Source organism: Ostrinia furnacalis, unplaced genomic scaffold (assembly GCF_004193835.3).
Source record: "Ostrinia furnacalis isolate ACB-3 unplaced genomic scaffold, ASM419383v2 OfSCF0710, whole genome shotgun sequence".
Taxonomy (NCBI): Eukaryota; Metazoa; Arthropoda; class Insecta; order Lepidoptera; family Crambidae; genus Ostrinia; species Ostrinia furnacalis.
In genome coordinates, this window is record NW_021130949.1 from 328,956 (window position 1) to 347,596 (window position 18,641).

The window sequence follows — 18,641 nt, forward strand, 5'->3', positions numbered from 1 at the left end:
GAATTTTTTTGATTCGAGTTTATATTGTGAAAGATAGTAGATTAAGGCTGGGTTGCACCATCTTACTTTAACTTTGACAAACGTCAAAAATCTGTCAAACACCATACAAAAAGCACCGGTTATCGTAATAGTTATGGTCAAAGTTAGGTGGTGCAACTCAGCCTAAAGGTAGGTTAAAGACTAGTGTGCTTACCATGAGTTTACGTTAGGTGTGCTCGCTAGCGACTGCGTAAAATAATGACATTAAATGTATAACATATTGTACGGCGCCCCTAGCGGCTACTTTCAAGAAATAAAATCTTCATATAATTTTTTGACGTACCTACTCGCTAGCGAGCTCACCTAACGTAAACTCATGGTAAGCACACTGAACATTAATAAATTTTATTTTTCGAAATGTATTTCAATGCACAATATTCTTTTCATACAAACTTCAGCAATAAAGGATTAAGGTCAACAATAATATCCGCCTAGATACCTTAAACTTCCCATTGTCATTGAAAATGGTTGAACTAAAACTGTTTATTTGGTAAATAGCCCGCAGTGGGCTATTCTACACATTTAACCGCTGGCTATGCCAAAACTAGGTATGTTTAAACCCAGCCCGGCAGCTCGGCTGGCATTAAATTCAACTAAAGTTTATTTCAATTCTGGGATTAATTTAAAAGTATGAAACGGTGAAACTATTCTGACGCGGTGTGACGTGAAGTTCCATTATTTGCAGTTGAATATTTTGTAATGAAAAGTTACGTAATATGGGCATCGGACACGCGTGAATGTTTAAGTACTGTTAAAAGGTATGTGTTGTCGTTTTATTACGGATATTTGGATTTATTTATCATTGTTTGCGTATTTTTTTGAAATACTCTATTACAGGAAACATCTTTTGACATGCTTATAGCGATATGGGTACTAGGTATATCTGCATTCTGCATAATAGTTGTGGTAGGTAAAAGTAATTCTTCAGTTAAATAAGAATTTTCTTTAAAGTAAAAAGGGTCTTATTATATCAAACGAAGTTCTAGCTCGATTCAAAGTCAAGTACAGATTTAAGGCGAGTGCTTGAATTTCAATATTTGCACCAATCATAGGCTTAATCTATTCTTAAGTGGACTTTAGCGTTGTTTCAAAATACGAGCCTAATTGTGTTTGTATAAAAATTAGTTAAGCGTTATGATTTTTGCTTTTTATGTTGGAAATATAAAACTGAAGTGTAAATCTTATTAGGTACCTATGTAAAAAGTGTAGCTTAAGCTGTTTGAAACAGCTTAAGTTACTCTTTTTACATAATATAATGTACACTACTTTTACGAAAGCTACCAACCGGGCAACATGGAAAGCATTAGGGGAGGCTTATGTTCAGCAGTGGACGTCCTATGGCTGAGATGATGATGATGATGACACTACTTTTACGAAAATATAGAAATAGACCTTCTTTTTTGTTGTTATTTTAGGAAACGACAATAACAGACGAATATACATATCATTATGTCTTTATTTACAACTATGCAGTTAATTTATTTCATTGAAAAATTTGTTAAATATTTCATATTCGGTTCGGATCTACGAGTAGGTACAACAAACAATGAAAGCGTCTACAAACGTAACGAAAATGGATACGTGAAGAGTTCTAAGTAATTAAATCAATCAATAATAATTAAGTCGAAACGTCCACCGAACAATAATTAAAGAGAGCATTGTCTATACACTAGTCGAAAAGCACAAAGCTAATTTCGGGACTCGCATTAGATCGCTCAAAGCATCGCACATTATCAGAACTAATTATTTTTCCTTTCATCTTACTAACTGGCAACGTAAAGCGATTTGACGAGAGAAAACAAAGGAAGCCGAAATAAAATGAGCCCTCTTCGGAATCACTGACGTAATTTCCTTCGTTATTTTGACTTACGGTACCCGACATAGTTATAATATGTTCCTTCTAATGAGGTATATTTATACGTTTTACAGAGTGCGTGTATTTAGCGCGATCCGATTTTGTTTCTGTATCGAATGTTATTTATTCAGTCGGTCTACAAACGATTCGTTATTTCGAGGGTTTCATTCGTTATTATTACAGACTTATTTTTAAGTCAATTTTCTGTGTAGTTTGTAGTAAATATAATACAATTATATTTTTTAATTGAACAAAAGTTTCGGAATTATTGATAAAATATTTTACTTTAAAAATTGTAATCTTAAACCTTTATGAGTATTTTTAAATTAAAACACACATTGTTATAAAATTTTATACTTTTTAATTTAAAATCACTGTAAAACTTTTAATAAAATAAATATTAAATGTTGATGAAAGCGAAACAATATTTTTGGAAATACGATTATCTAAAACACGTTAAATTCACTACAATTGTTCGTAATCCTATTATTTCAAACCAAATCCGAAGCCCGATAAATTATTTTAAAAAACCACACAAATTTTACAACTATCTACAACATAAATCCAAAAAACGTCAATACTTACTAATCCTTATTTAAAAATCCACACCTAATTCCTCAATCAACACACGCTTTTACAAACTTGTACAAAGTTCGTAGTCGCTACGGGGATCGTAGCGCGCGCTGCTACGGCGTAGCGTCCGCCCAGAGTCGCAGGGTGGCTCGCACTGAGGCGGGCGCTTGACAAGACACTCTTTGCTACGTGGCCCTTAACTGACAACAGCAAGTTGCTTTCACACGGATAACGTAACGAGCTTTGTCTTCCGCCGTCTTTTTAACTCGCCGTCACGACGCTAATTGACGCCGTTTATCTAATTGTTATTGGAATTCATTTTGATACTTCAAAGTTGAAGAGGCTGAAGGAAATGTGAGGTTGTAATTAAATTTATCATTTTGATGGTAAGTTTGTTTGAGAATTTCACTGACCGATTTTCGGTTGGAACGCCTTTGTTTTGAAGTGTCAAATATTATTATTAATATTTGACACTTCAAAACAAATGCGTTATACGTGGTTATTAAATAATACTTATTAAGAATTTAAAAGCAGAAAGGTACACTAAGTCAAGATTAAGCTAGCCGTTTGACTGAGGCTTTAGTCTTCATTAACAATGCAACTGTTTAGCTACGTCTGCCTTACATTAACGTTTAACATTTGATATCAAACGTGATTATATCTCAAAGCCAGTGTGTTCGCGACATTAAATCAGTACAGTGACGTGCATACACTGACTACTTCGTGCATAAAGCCGTGGCACAAGCAATTTGATCTCGTCATCGCATGCACTTGTCTTTGACTGCGTTATTGTGTCAATAAGTGCGTTACTGCAGCGTATATGCACAATGCACAGCACACGTGTACTTAAAGTGATACAATTTTCATTATAATCTAGTTACCTATCTAATCAGTTAATTGTGTTTATCATCTCTTTCTAGGTACTTACTCCCACCTTTCGGACATACTAAACACTATCCCCCTTATTAATAAAATGTTACACCTAGGATGAACTCTGGATTAAAATGACATTTCCATACTAAATGACAACTTCAACTAGGGTATAACATTTTTAATAAGGGGGTTAGATTTTATGTCGCTTAATTGGTACTCGTAGGTACCATTACAATGTAAAGTAAAAGCTTGATAAGCCGTTGTTCGTACTTGTATCGCTTCATAAAATATCTTTTTAAATGAAATCTTGTTGTTGACGATGGTTTCTTTTGTTAAGTTAGTCGAAAAAAATACAACTATCTGGTAAAACTTACAAGTATTTCGTTAAAATTTGACTATAGCTAGAGACTTTTATAAGACTGCCTTACAAGGACTCTTACATGCAAAACAAGCGCCTAATTTAAATATGCGAATATTATCTTCGCAGCATTTTTAAATTCAAATAAGTGCATTAATTATTTAGAAAGCTAAAAGTGTGTTGAAGCAGCACAGCTTAGTTACCTAACCTGCACGTTATAATTAGATCCGCTCTCAGTAAAGCGAGCTTTAGCTAAATAGCAAGTAATGGGAGTAACAAAGTTGTTAACTAAATTATATGACATTTTCACGTGCGTACACGTTACTTCAGGAACTCTAATTTACTAACATTACACCGAATAAACTTGGATTTAAATTTATCCAGAGTTCCTCGTATTGGATACGTGTTTGCTTTCGTACCTAAATATTATTTTCCGTTAGTCTCTTTGTACAGTCCACAGTTCATGAGTATATTATATATTTTTTACGAAATAGTACTTATCTCAACTACATACGATCTTTCTGTGTTTAGATAAAATGTCGCCTTCTGTACCTTTTTTTCTTGAGAATTACGAATAAGAGGAATCCTGAAGATGTTTTATGTCTTGGATTGAATTGGATCAAGTTTAGAGCTCTTTCTTTTTTTGTACCTAGTCAGCCATTTAAAGTTTATGGATTGGAATTAATTATTTTCATCATCATCATCATTTCAGCCATAGGACGTCCACTGCTGAACATAGGCCTCCCCTAATGCTTTCCATTTTCGATTGGTGTTGTTCGATTGGTAGCGGCCTGTGTCCAGCGCTTCCCTGCTACCTTTACGATGTTGTCGGTCCACCTTGTAGGTGGACGTCCCACGCTGCGATAGTATTATTAATTATTTTAGGATGAAGAAAAAAAATTGAATTGATGGGGTGCCAAAACACTGCTAGCTGTAGGATGGCTTACTTAATAATTCAACTAATAAATCTTTTTCAAAATTAACTAGGTACATTTTAATTTGTTTGCTATATTTGGTACATACGGGCTACGAAGGCCATTTATTTAGCTACAAACTTATACATACATTTCGTTTTTTTGTCATTCCACATTCATTTGCATATCCAGTAGATTAATCTATGCGCGTAACATAACATTTTTCAGTCGGAATAGCCCTTTGTAATCGCTGATGTAAACGTACAGTATTTCCAGTGAGCACCCAATTAAAAGTATGTTTCTCCCGGCAGGGTATAAGCGTGAAATTTATCCGCGCGAATTGTAAAGGTCCCGCCAGAAATAAGTTTATTTTCCCCGCGAGCGTACATAAAAACAGGCAAATCACAAAACAAGATAACACTCGCTAGGTCTTCCAGCGGAATCTCATTTTCAATATGTTTTTATAACTTTCAGCGCGGAAATGAGGTGGCGCTCGCGGCACTCCGGCCGCATTGTCATCATAAACCAACCGAGGCCTCCTTCATAAATCCACCCGAATGTACCTTTTTACGCATTATGCCATAACAACGAGGTTTCTTTGCCGCACAATGCTTTTAAAACCAACAAATAACTCGTATCTGTATCTGATTATTGGTTTTTGTTGCAAGCGACAGTGTTTTGGAAGTCAAATTAGGTTCCGCGGTATTTTAATATTTGCCGCGTTATAAATAGGCCTAACGTACATTAACTGGGACATGACATGGTTCTAGTTTTGACTTTTCACGGATATTTCGTTTCACAGAGTTTTATATCGTCCAAATATGTTTGCAAAGTTTATTGATTTATTTAGGCAATCAACAGCGATCAGACTACACATCGACTTCTTAATATACCACTAGTCTGTAGCCTGATATTTCGTCCTTTAATTAGCAGTAGGGGCATAAATCTGTTAAGAACAAAACATCGAGTCTTAAGTAGAAATTAGGACATTACCAAACGGTCCTTAAAGTTTTCAATTACCAAGAAAAGTTTCGAGTCGATATTCTCGCTGAAGCACAACATCTTTCACTCCGCTATTAAAAAAATCTGGTAGCAGTTACCCCACATTTAAAAGTTTCTTCAAAAAAGTAAAGCAGCGTAGTTTACGGTTGGCCGTAAAAAAGTTGCTTCAAAAAAGTTGCTTCCTTTACGTCCCGCACCGATGCGGAGTGCAATGCTTTTCTTACTCATTTTTAGCCAGTACCAACATAATAACCTCTTGTTGACTGCTCCCAGTATGGCTTCAAGCACTCCGGAGCAATAAGATAGTAATAAATGTTCGCCTCCAAAGGCAAGAGTAAAAAGGTATAATAAGTAGATATTGTGAATCGGTACTTTTGAGAGTTCAATATTATGGGTGCCATTTCAGAAAGTATGGTATGGATAGTCTGTTCAACATTTGACCTTTTGTGATCTTTTGATATTCTAAGGCCCAGTTTTTTGATTCGTAGTTAAAATAACCAATAGTCAAATTTGACAGATGTCAAATGACAAGTGGTTAAATATCAGAGAAAAATGTTTTTTGAACAATGGTTAGCTTGACTTTTAGTACATTTTTTAACTATTAGTTAACATTTTGTTAATATTTAACCATTAGTAGCAAAATTTAACAATTTGTTATTTTAACTACGAATCAAAAAACTGGGCCTAAGTAGGATTTCACTAGTAACTACGTCATAAGTTCTCTGTTTTATTTTTGTGATAAACTTTTTACGTAAAGCCATAAAAAGCTTTAATTTTTCATGTCCACAATATTACCTTAATATTTCTTAACTCGCTTTTGTTTTAGTAACCTACGAGACCTAAATGTAATTAAAATTCCATAGAGCTCTTTTTTCTCTACCATTGAACTATAAAATTATTTTATTTTTTTATTGTAGCTAATTAAAATGAACCTTTATGAAGTTACAATAGTAATTAATAAAGTTGGTCATCTAAACTAATTAAATACATATTTCGGTAGTCCACCAACAAAATGCGCTTTCATTTACCTCCACTGGTACAGGAACTGCATTATTCGCAAGGAGAGTATGCGTTGAAAAAAGTTTAAACTAGTTTTTCTTTTGTCTCGACCGCAGATTAAAACGGCTCGGTGTCCCAGCTGCCATTTAGGTCGGGACAACTCTGTATATACACAATATTATCGTCGTAATCATAAACAAGGCAATGAATAAATAATTTTCGAGTCGGATGAACGGCAAAGGATCGCTCCATGGCTTCATTCCGAGCGGCGTGGATTATCCATATTATCCCAAAATCTCAGACCGGCAGCCTCCCGTCGTACAATGATCGTACCGCGGTTCATATAAAATGACTTCAATTTTAAATCGTTACTTTTTAATCCTAACTTTAATGTCGAATAATTACTTCGTCGCGTTTTATTTTCAGCCGGGTTCATTGCTGCACTTTATTAAACTGCACCTACTCCAGAAAATGTTTATAAGAAGTAGTATGTAACAGTTAACATTGTTTCCTGTTACTCAACTCTTGTATAACGTCTATTTGTGTTCACAAATATGTATTGTTTTCCAACAATCACCCAGTAAATAAATAGGTTTACAAAGAAAACTCTTTTANGTCTGTTTCATATGTCCCTTACGGTATTCGAACCTTAACCATATGAACTCTAGTACGCAAACCAACAGGCCAGACAATGGTCAAATTATAATAATTGATGTCGTAATCTTGTAAAAAAAAGTACTAATACAATGAATATTTCAAAAGTTTCATTTCAATCACTTCAGCAACATCAACATTGAAAACGTTAAACGACCGTTATTAGGACTTACAACGGATTTTTTTCCACCGAGGTAAGCTTTATTGGCAGCGTAGGTGAGATGTGGCCATCGAAGGCGTTAAGGTAAAACGTCCAAGGTTTTTTTGTCAGTTAATGGAAGTTCTTTGTACGGATGTTCCAGCTGGGCGGGCGGACGACTTGAAATCCGATTAGTGATATCGCCCGTAGACCGTAGTGGAACCAACGGAGTATTATCTTTTAGACTTCCTATTGTTACTTCCGGACGTATGATTGAAGTCTTTATAATGCTTCTGAGTACCTTGTTATTACATTGATTTGTAAAGGTAATTTAATATTGACTGTGTTCTAAAAAGGAAAAAGTAGGTCAAAGTTTATACTTACCTATTTTTATTTTGGTAACATTTCTATTTGGTAGACTGGACGTAATATATTCGACACATTTTTACGCAACAAGTTAGAACATGAGTATCTCACAATAATAATAATGAAGAGAGTAAATAGGAACCAAACAATAAGCAATAAAGTTGAAAAGTCCTGCGGAAAAGTAATTTAACAAAGCCTGCGCGGGCATTGTTACTGCATTTATTATTTGTATGAAAAATACAAAGTTATAAGTGTGTCACGTTCATAAACGGATCGCGATGACTATAATAAACAATAGATATTATATTTATTCTGGATGATGACAGACTTAATTAACATAACCTTTTCTGGTTGATATGCATACAACAACTAATAAATACAATAAGTTTTATAGGTTTTCAAAAATATTGGTGAAAAGCTCTGTATGTTTTTCGTACCAAACAAAACTCAATAACTTTTCATAAATATTGAGGATTTTCAAAAATACAAGAGATTTCATTAGTGCCGCAGTTTTGCTAGGGCGGACCGTACGTTGGGCGGAAAAATTCCGGCGGAGGCTTTCACATCCGCGCTTTGATATACAGGTAGTTTGGGACAAGTAATGGAAACTGAATGGGAAGCCAAACGAGGACATTTTGGGTTAGAGGTACTAGAGTATGCTTTAAAACAAATCTATGTGTTTTTGTAATGTTTTGTTGTTTTGTGATTGCTGTAGCATTTTTGTTACAGAATGTAAGTATAATGTTACAAATTCTACATATTATTACAATTATTTAGTACTATAAAATATATCTCTAAATTAGAGAGAATATGGATGAAATCAAGATTTTTAGCAGCAGGCAGTAGTCATCAGGAAAAGTTTGTGTAAAAGTCAAGCAGGTATTATTAATATAATGGGCTTGGTGTTTGTAATATTTTGAAAAGAAACACAGAGTTTCCCAAGAGTAAAAAAGCTTATTTCAGGTCTTTACTACTTTACTTTAGAAACTAAACTGAATGAATTTGAAAATTATAAATAACTTGAAAAAATCGAACTGCCTAAGGCGGGAATTGAACCCACGTTGAAGTTTGAGATGCGACTCTTAACGCTAAAAATTTAATAACTATGTAAACTGAATGAACTTAGTGAGTGATAATGTGATAGGGAAATACGCCTACTGAGTCAATGAGCTTAGCAAGAGCTTTCCCTAATCGGGCCTTTAGCTCGGCAACAATCCCGTAGGCATCCACCATGGCCTGATATCTGTGTTATCTCGGGCCAATCGGATGCCGGGCGATCTTTATGTTGCATTGTCCCGGCCGACGACGTTATTATGTGTTTTATTACGAATATTGGATAAAACCGTGATTGAAATGGGATTGAGAGGTTTATCCTAGCGCAAATATGTGATGTTATAGCTATACCCTCATTGTTGCACGGTTTACAGTCGTTTGTTACGGAATACATTGGAGTATGTTCGGTTTTCTATGACGTATGAGATGTTTGCCGTGATAATTTGAAAAACAAAAAAATTATACGCCAATGAAAATTGTTCTGCTAAGTTCTTCTCTATTTTGCTTTTGTGTAAGGCGCAACTTTATTTAACTAAATAACGACTTTTATACAGTGTCATTTAATTTAAGACATTATGTATTTTGTAAACTAAGTAGATAATTACATAAAAAGCTACGAGTACTACGAAACAATATTTTTGCTTTTCTCCATAATACACAAATTACAAGTATGATGATAAGAAATGAGCTCAGAAAAAAATTTGGACTTACACATAAAATTTAAGTGGCATGAGCGCCCTTGCGCGTAGAAAAAATAATATTTATGCTCAGTCAGATAAAATACAATTATTCTAAGAAACTTCGGTTGTGCCTAAGTAGTCTGAAAAGTTAAAAGATTGCTATGATCACAATTAGGCATGTTTTTAGCATTTTTAGAGTACTTAACTTTAAAGGAGCATTTGCCTGAGATAATACTGTCCTTGAATTACTAGAATGTAGTACTCTAGTACTAGTATGAATTCTAATTCAAAAATATATTTGGAGCTTTGGAACTATAGGAGGCTTTTGAATTTAAATATTTAGACCAATTTAGACAAATCAAAGGATAGAATCTACGACTGAGATTTAATCGAATTTATGTCAGAAAATTGAAATATTTAGGTTAGAAACTAATAACAAATTCTAGTGAGAAAATACACTAAACAAACCTTTGTCATCTTATCTACCCCATTATTTTTTATGCATAGCTGAATATAAAAAGTAAAAAACATTAATGAAGTGAATTAAGCCGGGCATCGTGGCACGAGGATGCTAAGAGGAATCCAACTAAGATGGATGACGTCATTTTCCCCTTCATTAACCCATTTACTTGGCTCGAGGCAGCCAAAATAGTTCTTGAAGTCAACACTAAACGCCCCTTTTTCTCTTCTGCGTGCTAAGATAATGAATTTATATCTTTTCTCAGCCGCTGCGTTTTGCGATATGATGAGAATTACTCCTAAGTGAAATTTTTCTTATCATTATTAACTTTTAACATTGTTTTTTACTTGGTAATTACTTATTAAGTAATTTACTTAGCGACCTCTATCTATTTTCGGCTTTCGTAATTAGTGCGTGACAACAATAATAATTAGACTCAACAAGTCTCTGCCAAGACAATTATTCGTAAATAGTCCAAATATTTACTTAATTAAGAAAACTACCTGACTCGATACTAGCTTTTACCTACCTTTGGCACTTTATGAAGAGATAATGAAATGGCTTATCATAAACTACTTTTAGATATTCCTTTTAAACTATGTGTTAAAGGTTAATAAAACCCTTTCAAAAATTAAGAAAAATCTCTGAACCAGATTATTTGTCGGAGATAAAGAAAAGACAACTTACTTTCTTATTCTTGTTGCTTTTTTTTATTTTTTTCGTCAAACCGTGAAAAGAAGTAAGGTTAATTAATTATGTTTTTTTTTCACATCTAATTATGAAAAGAGACATTTGAAGCGCCAAAGGAAAATCAGGACCAAAGGTAAGACATAGACATATTAATGGAAAGGTACATACACATGGTTATTACTAACACGAAAGCATCTCCACTATTTAGCAATTGCTACTTTGTAGCATGCTCATTTCGAGTTGTTCGAGCATGCTTGCTAAGAATGCTAATAAGCATGACATTTTATGAGCATGTGTAACTGTATAAGTGTGCGTAGCGCCTTCATTATAGTATCAATATTGACACAAGCATGCTAAAGCGATGTTCACGCAGGCGTCATAGATATGCCTTTTACGTGACGTCGAGAGCACTCAAAGCGAAGAGCTGGCCGATTTGTGAAATCACGTTACTGCCCCCTGGTGGCGACGAGGCGTATTACGTATGTATAGCTCGGAGGGATGTGGTGGACTAATTAAGANAATTAAGAAGGCTGAAAGCTTGAACTCTCTGAGTGCTAACGTTTTGGTTGTATTTTGGGTATTTTGATATGATATTCTAGTTGTACAATATGTAGTTATTTTAAAAATTTGTTCTTTGCTGCAAGTTAAGCTGTCAGGGTTAGTTAAGATTTCGCTGAAAGTAGTCATTTTCTAGATTTGTATTTTGTGTACAAATGAATATGACGTGTGAATTACATCATTAAAATCATATTCACTGTGGCGTGGAGCATATGCTCCAATGTCAAAATGGCCCCGTCTGTGGCGTGGAGCATATGATCCACAAAATGTAGGTTCACATTTCGCGGCACAGCACGCTCAATTTTTATTAGATTGCATTAAGATTACTACAGTACGTTCCTGACGAACCGGGCTGTATAATGATATACGCCTTGGATACGGCCTAGAAGTTAAAGGGTGCTTCTTTCTCATAGTTGACTTCTTCCCTTTGCAGTAATATAATCTCAACCATCAGACGCCCATCGCGGCGTGAGTGCACTTCACTCCACTCAAACTCATACATTGTAACGCAAGTAAGTAGGCATCTTTGAGAAGGTAGCTTTGTGGAATAATGGTTGTTGGAATGTTGGACATCTTCGCCAAAGATCGTGGATTCGATTCTCATAAAAAACTTGCGTGTGTATAACCATAAATGGACACATTTTTTTGTATTGTGTATTGACTTGTTTTCTATGTATAATATTGTAATAATTATGGTATGTCCAAGTAAGTTTTTATTAATAATTGTGTGTGCAAAAATGCGTTAAGAAATATTTTGTTTATTTTTTATCGATAGCTCATGTTTCATTAAAAAGCTTTAATCACCATAATAGCCTACGTGTTATGTACGAAAAATATTCACAACGATACTCTCCCAATTTAGCCACCTAATACAAGTTACTCTCGCCTCAAATAATAAATCCTCTGCAAGTATGAGTAACGTTGATTACCAATAAAGATACTATTAAGTGGCAATTTAGGGGTCGTCTGTCACACCCGTGATGACACTGCCCTGACGAGCGGTCTCAATGTCATGATAAATAGCTAGTAATACACTTAGGGAGGACGAGTACCCGTAATAGGTCCGGCGTAACGTGATTTGGTAGCACCTATTACTTCCACAAGTATTCGGGCAAAGAGGCTCTTAATATAATATCGATGGGCGCGTCACGTATGTGTGGCTGGCTATGCGTAGGGAATCGAAATATCGCGGATAGGTACTGCTACTGAGACATGCTACGATAGGTGATCCTTTTGAGAAGTCATATTACTTTTAACATTATTAAACTTAACTAAATACGCTTATTTTAGAAAATAAGATTTTTAGTTTTTAAACAGTCAAAATGAGTTTAGTTGGTTAATAAATCTGCCGTTGTTGGCGACCATATTTATAAACAGTCAACAGTGTTTTCGAAGACTAAAGTTAGCTTACAGCTTTTATATTGAAACCCTTAAAGAGGAGCTTATACTCTAAAAACTTCAACCTAAGTAATACTTATGATAAATCTTATTAATTATATCGTATAAAAATTAGTAATCGTACCTACTTATTTACAATATCTTAAAATGAAAGACATATTTATAACGAAGGCACACAGCCTTCAAAATAATATTAATGATTTTACGTATCAGCGTAGAAATAAAATCATTGCAGCACTAAAGGTTTGATTTGCTATCATATAAATAGGTCACATATATTTAACATAGAAATGTTAGCTGTATACAAAATAGACATGGAACAACGAACTTCATTTTACAGTTCACACATAGAACATGACAGGAATCATGGCAGAGTGAATCAAAGCGCTTCAACGCATAGTAATAGTACGTTTATTGGAATGCATTTGACCGTTAACATCCAACTGTTTGCTGTTTCGACTGTTAATACGGTATTTTCATGAATCATGGGCGAAATGTACGATTTAGTCATTGCGTCGAATTTCAAGTCATTTAATCTATGCTTTTGGAACAATGTATGAAAAAGCTCGTCTTATTTATATCTTGAACTAGAAAGAGTAATAATTTAACCGCCTCTGTGGTCTAGTGGTAAGACCACCTGCTTCAGACGCAGAGGTCCCGGGTTCGATTCCCAATGGGGGCAGATTTTTCTGTTCGGTTTGGTTGGTGGTGGGGCTTGTTCTAAGTCCACCTGGCTAGCTACCACCATCTTACGTAAGTCTGTCGCCATAACAACAATGTTAACAGCATTGCTGTGTTCCGGCAGTTAGAGGTAAGATAGCCAGTTCCTCCGTGGTTGAGGATTCCGGGTGAAGCTCGCTTCCACCTTAGGACTGATCATCACTCATCATCAGGTGAGATACAGGCCAAGAGCTTCCTCGTTGTGGATAAAAAAAAATACCACCTTCATCTGATAAGATTTATCTTTCATTACCATAAAGCTCGCATCTGAAGCTTTTGTGTGAAATTATAATCAAGATTAAGCCTATTCAATATTCGACAACACTTTTTAGCTCCGTTTATCCATATATCAAATATTCCAATGTAATGACAACACTATGCTTACTCGGAGATGATTCAATACACTACGGTACTACTACGTCCCTAGCATTTGGAAGCCCTTTGCCTAACCAAATGATCTGCGAGCTATCACTCTGCCACTGACGTACCTGCGAATACGATGGAGCCAGTTTATTAGCTCTCGAGCTCAAACTTTACAAGGTGTATAGACCGTTACCTCCCGAAGACATCTTATAAAAAGAAAGATACGGACCGGAACAAACAAAAGTATTGCAATGTCTTGTAGCGAGAAAATACGGCTTGGTTGAGATTATGCTGAGAGGCTGAGCGAGCGTGGCAGCGGGTTATAAGGCATTTTCTAAGCTAATCTTTTTAATACCCTACCGTACAAGGAGAGAGGAATGTTTTTCATTGTGTTTTTCCGCGTGCTCTATTAGTATTAGGTATAGCCTAAACAGTGAATTTATTTTGGCAGAAGGAATATGAGTAGTCAGAACCTTCAGTGCCTGCTTACTATTATTAGTAAGTTTTAAATATTATGTATTGGTAAAGCCTATGAATGTTTGCTTTAAATGTTTCATGCATTTACGCTTTTCAAACTAGGAATCAACGTTAAACATCTCCTCTGGAATATTCGAATAATAATACGAATACGAGTATTTGTGAACTTGTAAAGCCGACATTAGTCTTAATTGCATAAAATAATTTGTGCGGTTGCGGCTACCCAAACGTTGATTAGTTGATGGCCGCCTAGACTAGTGATGCGTGTATCGAACTACAACGATAGTTGCGGCTATAGGTTTGGATCCCACTGGAGACAAAATGGAGCTAGCTATCTGCTTTGCACTGAAGAGAAGGCGAACCGCAACTTCGAGCTCCTCCTCCTATGATGTTCTTCTGATTAATTTCGTTGCAGGTCCAATGATTGTTTAACTTATCCCTCGCGACAATCTTGACCTTCACTAGTTGGGTTTTTTATTGGCGATCAAGCTGTAGATCCTGGCTACACAGGAGTTGCAGCGGTGGGAACAAGAGGTGAGAATAGTCCCATTATGGTAGTTGAGTCTGTTTTTCTCCGTTTCTATGAACGCACACTTAGGCACATTCAACGTGTACTCGTATGTCCGAGTAATAAGTGATTCAGCTTTCTAGAAAATCTTTTTTGTCGCACTATAGTCTATAAGAGGTTTATTCTGTTAGCATTGTGATACAAGATAATTAGGACTCTAGGCTTCATTATGGAAAATCTATTGGATTAATTCGGCATATGTTGTGGAAATAAATAACATTGGGGTATTAATTTGTCAATAAACAAATGTATTTGTTATAGATATATGTAGGTCAGAGCCCGGATTACCATTTTATTTCGACACAAACGGACCACAAATATGGCAGATTGTTCTAAACCAAAATCCATAAATAGATTTTGTTCAGTAAATAACTAGCAAAATACCCAGGTTTTTCAGGATGTAACTAAACTTATAGGGTCTATTGTTTACAGGATTGGGCCTGCTTTATTAGATCACCTAGGTCCGATGCCCAGATATAGCGCATAAATGGGAGAAATCACTTTGTGTATGGTCAGGACATTGTGGGATAGAATCAAGCTGATTGCTTTTGGGACGTTAAGCCGTTACACACTGAGCCATAGCAGTTACCTATAGTCATAGAACCGACCAGATAGGCTGTGACAGCAGTTGTTATCCTTACACACTCATACACTTAGGTTGAGCACCACCTAACTTTAACAGTAACTATAATGATCACCGGTGTGTTTGTATGGAGTTTGACAGATTTTTGACGTTTTTCAAAGTTAAAGTAAGATGGTGCAACCCAGCCTTAGATAGATTCACGAAAAAGGTTTGACTTATCATTTTATCGTTCGTTCGTTCGTTTCAGCCAAATGACGTCCACTGCTGGACAAAGGCCTCCCCCAAGGATTTCTATAACGACGGGTCCTGCGCTGCCCGAATCCAGGTACTTCCCGCAGCCTTCACCACCAGTCAGTCCACCTAGTAGGGGTCTGTCCACACTACGTCTTCCGGCCCGTGGTCGCTACTTGAGATTTTTTTGCCTCAACGGCCATCAGCTCTACGAGCTATGTGTCCCGCCTACTATACTATGCGTCCCATATTAATTACTATCTAAGTAAAAAAAAAGCTGTTCTTAGTTCTAATATTTAAACCAATTTCAGTATTACGATTTCTGCCTATAACTGTCCACAACCCAACATGCGTTTAAAGTCCGCTGCTAATAATTTCTAGCTGAAAGATCCTTAGCGGCCTGCATTCAATGGCCCTCAGTTCACTTTGCTAAACGATTTCGAATCAATATATCGGCTCTGCACCTCTCATGTTCTATTAAAATCCCTGGGTAAGTAAGAGACATGGGTATTTTGCGCAGTAGGGTACTTTAATTAGGATACTATATAATATATCTTACTGTAGAGGGAAGAATCTAAACTAGTTAAAAAAGGTTTATACTAAAAAAAAAAAGCAAATACATTGTTTCGTTCTTCTTCTAGCTCATTTCTAAAGATCATAATCATTGATGTCTTCAGTAAAATTACTAAGCTTTGGAAAATCTAACATTCATAAACAAAGTTGCAGGCTGCTGCAGTAAAAACAGTGTGTAGTTGTATAATTTTCATAAAGTCGAATAAAACGTATCTGTTTTGTGCACACAGGATTACATTTATCTCGTAATCACGTAGACTACCGATAGCGTTTGAACATAGTGCAACAATCCGCATATCCTACTGTGTACGAAAGACAGCACGTCAGAGTTCTTAAGCAGTTGTGATAAGTGCCAAATTTGCAACAAAACGTATAGTCTGATGTGCGGTCGACTGTACATTAGCTTGTATGCAGTTCAAACAAATGATTCGTGGAAAGGCTGTGTCACCGAGTATATTGTCGACATTTTCTAACTCTAATAGCAGTTCTGCGTTTGTTCTAGCGCTCAAATAGAGTTGTTCATTGTCCGTGCACCCTTGTGTACACAGCCACAAATACCATAGTCCTTACTGCCGTCGAAATAAAGATCACGGGAGCGTAATTTCAACGAACGGTTGATAGTATTTTCTCTGAACTATCGGTGGATTATTTCAGAGAGCACTTTTACGGATTTTATTATTTATAGTGCAGTACAAGTTCATGTCTGGCTTTGGATTTTAATAGAATGATTATTACATATTATGCTGGATTTATGCAGTTATTTATCAGCACAAATTATTTATTTAGCCTCTATAATATTTTAAAATATAACATTGTAACAGAATCCACTATGAGTTTGTTATGTTTGCGAATTTGATGATTGCCGGTGACTACAAACAACAATATTCTACTACATGTTTCTCACTTCACCCGCTAGAAATTGGGTTTGTCACATAAAGTTTAATCACGCGTCCAGTTCACGTTCATAAAATGAGAAATAAATTCAAATGATGGGCTTCCTATACGAAGTTTCGGTCTATATTTCACTCATTATAAACTTCCAGCCCCTTTTTCAATGTTATAATAAAATTCATTAAAATTGTTAATCAACAAACAGAGTTACTTTCGCATATTTTATAATATTGTGTTTAGATTGTTCCAGTGTACATATTTTTTGTTCTTATTCTTTCATGCATATCGAAGTATTATGCTTGCTACTCTTTTATTACGTTACATCCCATATGCAGTATTTCATAATATGCTAGTTGATTTATTTAGCTCGCCTTAAACTGCAATTTTGAGTACTTTTTCGCTGCAATACGAATGCAGTTCCGATACAAAAAAGGCTCAGTTATTGTGGCAATTCCCTGCATGCACCGATTGTAACTCTGCAAACTCTACCAAAGCTAGGATGACCATTTTGGAATACCAAAAGGAATGATTAAAGGCCATATTTGGATAAGCTTTTGATATTTTTATAGAGGTATCCAATATTGCTTGATCTGGCGATATTGGGACAATTTTGTAGAGTAAGTAACCGTCTAAAATATAAAGAATAAACCATACATCAGGAGGAGGTCGAAAGTCGTACGACTGGATGATTTAAAGTCCTATTAATATCCGGATAGACGACCTAGAATTGAAAAAGTCCGGGCAAATCCGGATCAATGGTAGCCCTAACCGGAGCCCGGCTGGACGGTATTAAAGCTATAAATATTCATTATGAACTTGCTTAATTTCGTACAGCACTATTTTACTATTTCACTAATTTAAGCTTTACAGGAATTGTGGGTAAATATGGTTTCGATGGTTGGCTTATTAACTAAATATGTAGATGGTTTGATAAGATATTTGAAACCACAGCCAATGAATTAGAAATTAGATGGCCATTGGCCACATTTATACAAAGAATTCAGTTTGGATTTTGTGGTTTTAACATTAAGGTGCTCCATCATAACATATTTTTTTGTGTGATTATTTGTCTGTATATCAAAATTGTTTGTTTCCCTAATATAAATAAATAAAATAAAATAAAAAATAAAAATCACTAGAAGTTTTCAAGTGTAATGCTTAGATTAATAAAACCTAGATGGATAGTCTTCATACAAACGCTTCGTCAAGAGTGAGGCAAAAATCTTATGTCATTAGTGTCAATTTTGTTGGGGAGTGTAGACAGTGAAGGCGATTTTCCCGAAAGTAGGGAAATTTTTAATACGTTTTTAATAATTTTATAATTAACAAAAACAAAACGCATCATGTACTTACTTATTTATTGAATTCAAAGTACCTAACCTACCTAATAACAATAAGATAAATCGACTTAAAAGTCTCGATTTCATAAAAAAGGAAGTGTATTTGTACGGCGAACAATTGGGAAATAAATTTTCTTGTTACTGGTATCATTCCCGTATTTAATTTTTGAAAGCCAAAATCAAGCAAAATACGCGTCGAATCGTAGTACTTACTTATGAAATGTAACACTGGTCACTTTCTTTTGTTTTTCTGATGTATTTTAGACACCCACAGCATAAACCGT

The 18,641-nt window shown here is 35.3% G+C and overlaps 1 protein-coding gene across 1 annotated transcript in view; it reads right to left on the minus strand.

Annotated features, from left to right (window-relative positions):
• LOC114349886 (lachesin) overlaps positions 1–2,547 on the minus strand; it is an 80,604-nt gene extending 78,057 nt beyond the window's left edge. Inside the window, exon 1 of the mRNA XM_028300478.1 lies at positions 2,480–2,547. The gene's annotated coding sequence lies outside the window, so the exon portion shown is untranslated. The remainder of the gene's footprint in view (positions 1–2,479) is intronic.
• Between the last annotated feature and the right edge of the window lie 16,094 nt (positions 2,548–18,641).